This window comes from Nothoprocta perdicaria, unplaced genomic scaffold (assembly GCF_003342845.1).
Source record: "Nothoprocta perdicaria isolate Ctin4 unplaced genomic scaffold, notPer1 scaffold_41, whole genome shotgun sequence".
Taxonomy (NCBI): Eukaryota; Metazoa; Chordata; class Aves; order Tinamiformes; family Tinamidae; genus Nothoprocta; species Nothoprocta perdicaria.
The window spans coordinates 3,479,699-3,486,495 of NW_020455655.1; positions in this window are offsets into that span (position 1 = coordinate 3,479,699).

Consider the following 6,797-nt stretch of genomic DNA (forward strand, 5'->3'; position numbering starts at 1 on the left):
AATTTCAAGGTTATGGGACTCCTACTTGGATCAGATGCAGAGAACTAACAAACTGAGCTTGCAGAGAAGAGTACAAGCAACAAGACCAAAACCTGTCAATGCTGCAAAGTTGGGACTGGTCACCCCACAGCCTTGCTGGCCACTAGATCGGGTGCCCTGAGCAGCTGTGGATCCCTCCCTACCCAGGCCTGCACAATCCTGCAAGCAAGCCTTGCCAGCTCATTTAAGAAAAGCAACATCTGCACCATCTGTGTCCTTTGTGCTTTTCCCTACCTATAGAGGTCATTTTATTTCACATTATGTCTCTCACCTGCYTCCTACATGTGCATTTGTGAATTATTTATATTCTGCTTGACTGTTGACACTGCTGTACAAGAAAGAGGAGAACAAGTTAACCGCCCTGGCTGATGTATTGGTCACAGCTTCCCATAGGGACTRCTCGGACTTTCAAAATGACAGAGAGCCAAAGACTCTGCAGGCTCAGCTCATGCTTATTAGAAATACCTGTTAATGATCTAAAGGGAACAACCTTGAGAAACATAGGAAATAGTTTCTCCAGCTATTGGTTAATAAAACATGTATAGCTGACACAGGCAAAAATCCCTTGTAAAAGCAGTGCAGGAAGACCGAAGTGATATTTTATGAGAATTTTATTTTTCACTTCCAAATTGGAAGGAAATAGATACTCAAGCTTACTGTAAAAGAATCACACCAAAAAAAAAAAAAAGTGTTTTGTTTTACCAAAGTGTTTCATTTCAATTTTGACTTTCTGCAAAGTTGCAAAAGTTTACAAAAGAAGATTTCTTTTAGAAACAAAAGATTCTACTCAAGTAATACTAAAGTGTTTTGATTCTTGGTCTGTGTCCAAGTTTCTTCCATAACTAAATATGAAGAGAAATACAGTTTTGCAAAGCATTAAGAGAACTGTATTTTCAAACAGAAAATTGTCAAAATGTTCTTTGACTCAATATCCTTGTTTCCCTGGCCGCCTTCTCCCTCAGACAATAGTCCAAGACATTCTAAAAGAAAACACAAAAGTTAGGAAATGGGTAGTTTGAAAAGAACAGCTAGCTTCTGAAAAGTGATTCATGCATGTACATTTTTCTTAAGGTAAACTCTCCAAGCAGAGAAAGAAGAGAGACACAAGCATCTTGTGAGGTACCCTGTCCTTTCCAAGGATAATGTATTAATAAGTCATTTCAAAAGCATTCAAAGTACAGACTTCAGACTGCAAAGAAAAATTTGGCCAAGTTAACAGCTCCCCATTAACTTTTCATGCATGAAACCTGTGCTGCACACCTACATTGCTTAGGTTACATCAGTGACTCAAAAAAAAGGAGACAGAACTCCTTATAGAGTTTCCATTCTGTTCCCATAGGTTCTCATTTGTTTGCCAGCTAGTGAAAGCTGCATCCTACATGGAATGACCCAACTACCAACCTTAAAGGATCATCCCAGCTACTCGGCAGTTTCCTGATGTCTCACAACCTTTTTGCATTACTGCTCACAGGCCCTAACAGCATTAAACATGCACCAAAACTGGCGTGTACAGTGTAAACCGCAGAAGTAACTACATTTCACTGAGGTTTCTACAGCCTCGGCTGCAGTCTGAGTTACAGTGCCATTGACACCACCACGCTGGACCACGTTTGAGGGAATAAAGAAAAAAGGTTCAGTGCACAGGTCTGAGATTCTTCCATAGAATTTAACTTGTTTGTTCACTTTTCTAAAGCGATGGCTGCATTTTGGCCTTTAACAAAGAATCCTAGTTGCTATGAACTAATTTCAGCCTACAGAAAGAAAAGATAAGAAGGAAGGGAAGTGACAGTTTTTTAACAGAACCTTGATATATCATTTTTAAATCTACCAAGAAGTGTTATATAAAAGTATATATGGTACAAGACCACTAGAGGGGAGTAAAGCTACTTTAAACTGACTATTTCCTCTCTATTCCGTTGCTGTACAAATTGCTTTTGCAAATGTTAATTAACAGCTATAGCAAAACCAGAGTATTAAAGAATTGCATTTGCTTAACATTCTAAAGCAGAGTTGATTAGATTATTACTGTATTTCTGTACCATTGTCCCTTCTCACTGGGCTGCAGGCTGACAGGGAACATTTGTCATCCGGATGAAGCCAGAACACCACGTAGGGCGTTCAGCCAGAACATTTGGCAAGGGAAATGCATTTCTTTACTTGTATTCAAATTTACAAAGAAGCATCATTACATGATGGAAGCCGACTTGTTTTCACAAGTGTTAAAACGGGATTGGGCTTTGAGAAAGTCTTCCTTCCTAGGTAGGCACATACCGAAAAGCAGTGAACAAGAACTATGCTTCTCACATAGATCAGTGCCCAGGACTACACTACAGGGAAGTATCTGCCCAGGCACCAAGAACAGAGAAGCATTTGGAAGTGAGGTTCATTTGGAAGTGTGAAGTACTCTGCATCGGAGCCCTGAGAGAAATCTCCCTCCAGCTGCAAGTAATGTGCTCCTGTATCCCTGCCAGGTCGCCTTCGTCTCCATTGTCACCCATCRGCGCTGTGGGAAACAAGGCCGCGCAGTGAATCTGCACAAAAGAGCAAACGTCTAAAATAAATTTCAATATAAAGTCTTACCAGCTCCCACAGAACAAAGGGAAACATGAGAACAGAGCTCCAACGGCAAAAGAATGKCTTTGACAGCAAGTTTTAAGGATGAATGACTGAAATATATATATGAGGCTGTGTATCACGATACTTCTGGGAAGAATACCCAGCTTGAGAGCTTAGGAGAAAGAGAGCACTATATGGCAGTAAGTGGATCTTCAAGCTTCAGTTGAAAGTACCAACTCAAAAGTATAACAAGAGATAGCCCAGCAGGGAGGAGGGAGCAAGATATTAAATTCTAACGGTGTTCAGGAAAGCCAAAGAACATAAGCCATAGCTGCACATCCACAGATTACACTTAGGGAACTTAGATTTGAAAGCAGCAATTTTGAAAGATTTTCACAGTCACAGGTAAGGTCACCAAGAAATCATGAGCCAGATAAGAGCAGAAAGGATGCCTGTGTCATTCTGAAGAAGAACTTCCAAGGGCTTAATTCACTCCTCTAACTCCAATACACATACCACCCCCCTTCCAGAGAAGGGGCTGCTAAACGGTGCTGGTAGAAACAGTCAATAAATCTTAAAAGCAAATGATGTTCAAGGAAAGAAGACGACTCTGTGCAAAGTCGGAAGAAAGAGAAGCCAAGATTGAAAATAGTAAAAAAAAAAAAAAAAAAAAAAAAAAAAAAAGTGCAAAAGTGCAAAGCCAATGAAAAGAAAATGGGCCAGTATAAAGGCAATGGAAATAATAAAATAAATAAATAATAGAAAACCCTCACAAAGTGATAGACCTGACTAGAACAGATGACCCATCAGAAAGAAAAAAAAGGACAGTAAACCAATCAAGCATAAAGAAAAGGTAGYGTTGTAGTTAAAGCATTAGCCAAGGATTTAAAAGGCCTGGTTTTAATTCCCTGTTCAGGCTTCCTAACTTCCTGAATAAGCTACTTAACCTTTCCAGGCCTATATGAGTTCCTACTCATATAACCAGTYGTGTGCACTTCCCTCCTCAAAGATCTCAAGCATTAACACATGTCAGGACAGTGAGGCTCTCTGGCATTACGTGAGCAAACAGCACAGTGACTTTTAACCCTTTTGCTTAGTTTTCTTCTATATTGCACAGAACAGTAAGCTCAGTTTCTTAATTACAACACGTGGAAAGGAAAGGGTGCTGCAGAAGTATTAATATTGAAAGCCTAAAGCCTTCTCTCCTACCACAGGAAACTGTGGTTTGGAAAAAAAGGCATGCCTACTGAAAATTAAGGAGGTGGGTATTTAAGTCTTGTTTATCCTGCATCTATTCTGAAGCTTCTCCATTAATAGCTACAGATGTTGCTGTAATACAACAGAAGTGTCACTATTTCATTCAAGCTGAAAGAGGAGGACCCTGAAAATACATAAACTAAAGGATAGACACCAAGAATAATTTATCTCAAAACATGCATCAGCTAAGGGCACACACCACATACAAGAAACTTACACACATTTAACTACCTAAAAGTTCTGGATAAACAAATTTTACATTAAAGTAATAACATGTAATAAGTTACCTCCTTAATTTACCAAGTTTCTGGCAGCTTGACAATGCAACTTTTGTGTTGGTATTTTARTATCAAATGGAGAGATAATGTTGGCTGAAAGAGGTTGTTCCAAGCAAGAGTGTGCACACACTCTGCATTTGCAAGATGAACCAGCTGAGCACAGAAATCTTGACCAGAGGAAAGAAAAATATCATCACATTTTGCTACTATTTTTTTCCCCCCCGCCTCTCTCCTCAGGAGAGGGGAGGATAGTTAAACAAAGCTTAAACTAAAATGTACTAAACTGCACCATCTCTAGAACTAGGTGTCTTTTAGCATAGCTGGGATATTAAAGCAAGCAACCATTTAAATAAAGAAAATCTAACAGTAGGCAATGAATTCTTGAACAAGACAGGTAACTCTCTAGCAATATAACCCAGCAAGTGAAAACATATGGCAAACTTGCTTTAAGATATTCACTTAGTGGCTGTTACAACATTGGCTCAACTAAACTAGTCCAGCCTCACATGTTGCAACAGCACAGCCCCCATCCCTACTGGTGTCAGCTGGCCAGTTTTGGGAGCTGCCATCCCTACGTTTGCCTGCTGTTGCTTCATACTTTCCTGCTGAGGTTACAAGAACAAGAGCTGAGGAATGYTTTTTACTAGGAGCTGTTGATTCTTGTGCTAAGTGTTTCCTTGTCCCTCAAAACTCTACTCACCAGGGAACGCCTGCTGCTGTTTGGGTGTGGATCTCTGCAGGCCTTAACAGTTGATTCTCATTAAGAAGAAAACAATCCCCTCAGCAGCTCCAGAGCACTACAGAGATGTCAGAGTAATAAGATACAATTAGATTTAGGTAAGCAAGGATTTAACTGAATCTTTACTCAGACACACATTTGCACATGCTTTACAGCTTTGGTCAATAATACAGTCCAATACTATAATATGGTATACACTGAAATGGCAACTCTAATACCTATCTAATACAATACCTAGATTTAAATATTCCTACTTCTACTAGTCATAATTGGGAAGTTTTTTTGCCCTTATTCTTTTGCCTGTCTCTATGACATCATCTTGCCACATAAAAGAAAAAATCCACACAAAACCAAACCTTGCTTTTGTTACCTGCCCAGTGCTATGATCTGCAGTCTTCGCTTTCTCCAGTATATGCAGAAATGCACAAGATCCATTTTCTTCATTGGAGGACCTCAGCTTATAGAGCATCCAAAAAGTAGCAGCTATCTAAAGATTTATCATGATTAGCATCATTAAGTATTTTATTCTAAACTGAAGCCACTGAGCTTTTAAGCATAGTAGGTTTTCTAAAAGCTAAAAACTATGATGTTACATATAAAAAAAGAAAAAAACACTGAACAAGAGAAAAAAAAAAACACACTGCACTGTAACAGCTTTTGAAAGGATTTTTAAAGCAGTTTGCACATCCGCACTAAAATTTGCAGTTTAGGGACCAGCTACAGGTGAAATATCAACCCCATCTCAGGTGACTGATAMCATGGAAAAGACAAGCATGTTTTTTGGAAGAGTAAAATATGCTGCATGAGGGCACCGGGCAAAAATCTCACTACTGCTGCGCCCAGGATGGGTTCTTGGCTGCTCTGGCTGAAGACTCTGTCATGGCCTACAGAACAGTTGCGTATTCACTGTTATGGACATGGGCTTTGTCCATCTCGGGAAGATTTCTGGATTATGCCAAGGAACAAATAAAAGTGATATACTGGTTTAAGAAACCATGCAAGTACCTTTTGTACTGGAATAAACACACTTCTTTTTAAGCTTCTGCAATTTGGCAAAACATTCAGGCTAACCCAAAAAGCCACTGTTAGACTGGTGAGGAGAAAAAAAAAAATAAATAAATCCATGCAGGGTTGAGTGGGATAACTAGTAAAAACTTTCCCCTACAGACAAGGCCACAGTTATTTCCTTAGCTAAGAGCTTGGAATTTGGCCCTTGAACTTAACCACTGTTCATGTTTGTTTAGGCACACGAGGTCTCTTGTGGCCTGCTCCTGCTCCCGCYGAGGATGACAAACCCCACCTTCCCTAAAGAGGAAGCGGGATTGGATTTATGGGCAACACTAACGGCCACCAAGAAATTCTGATTCTTCTCATTAGATCTTCCAACAAAGTTTCAAGGCCCAAATCAGTCTTGCTAACTAGATAACTCCTTCTACTTTGCCAGCAGTTGGCCTGAAAGTCAAAACAAACAAGGCTTAAAAAAAAAAAAAAAAAAAAAGTTAAAATATTTTTCTTGATATTCCCCTGTAAAAACTGAAAGCAAGATTCTAGATCAGGCTCCGCTGTTCAAATCAGAAAGGCCAAATGAGCATCCTTACGTAACACAACCCTTGGCTACCATAAAACACACACACACACATACTCAGGAGGGGCAGCTGGGGGCACAGAGAGGTTGTTCCAGCATTACAAAACAAGAGGCAAAAAATCTGTGTTTACATATTCTGTATTACTGTTCATATGAATGGCTGGGCCCTAGCTACATTAGTAGAGGCAGTAGGTATTAATTAATCACACTGCATAAACAAAAGTTAAGGACCAATAAACCCATCAGCAAAACTCCTGTCTTCACAAAAGTAGCCCTAGAAATGAAATGCAACGTCTAGAGCAAGTGGAGAAGGAGGAAGCACAAAACCAATAATCAAACAACG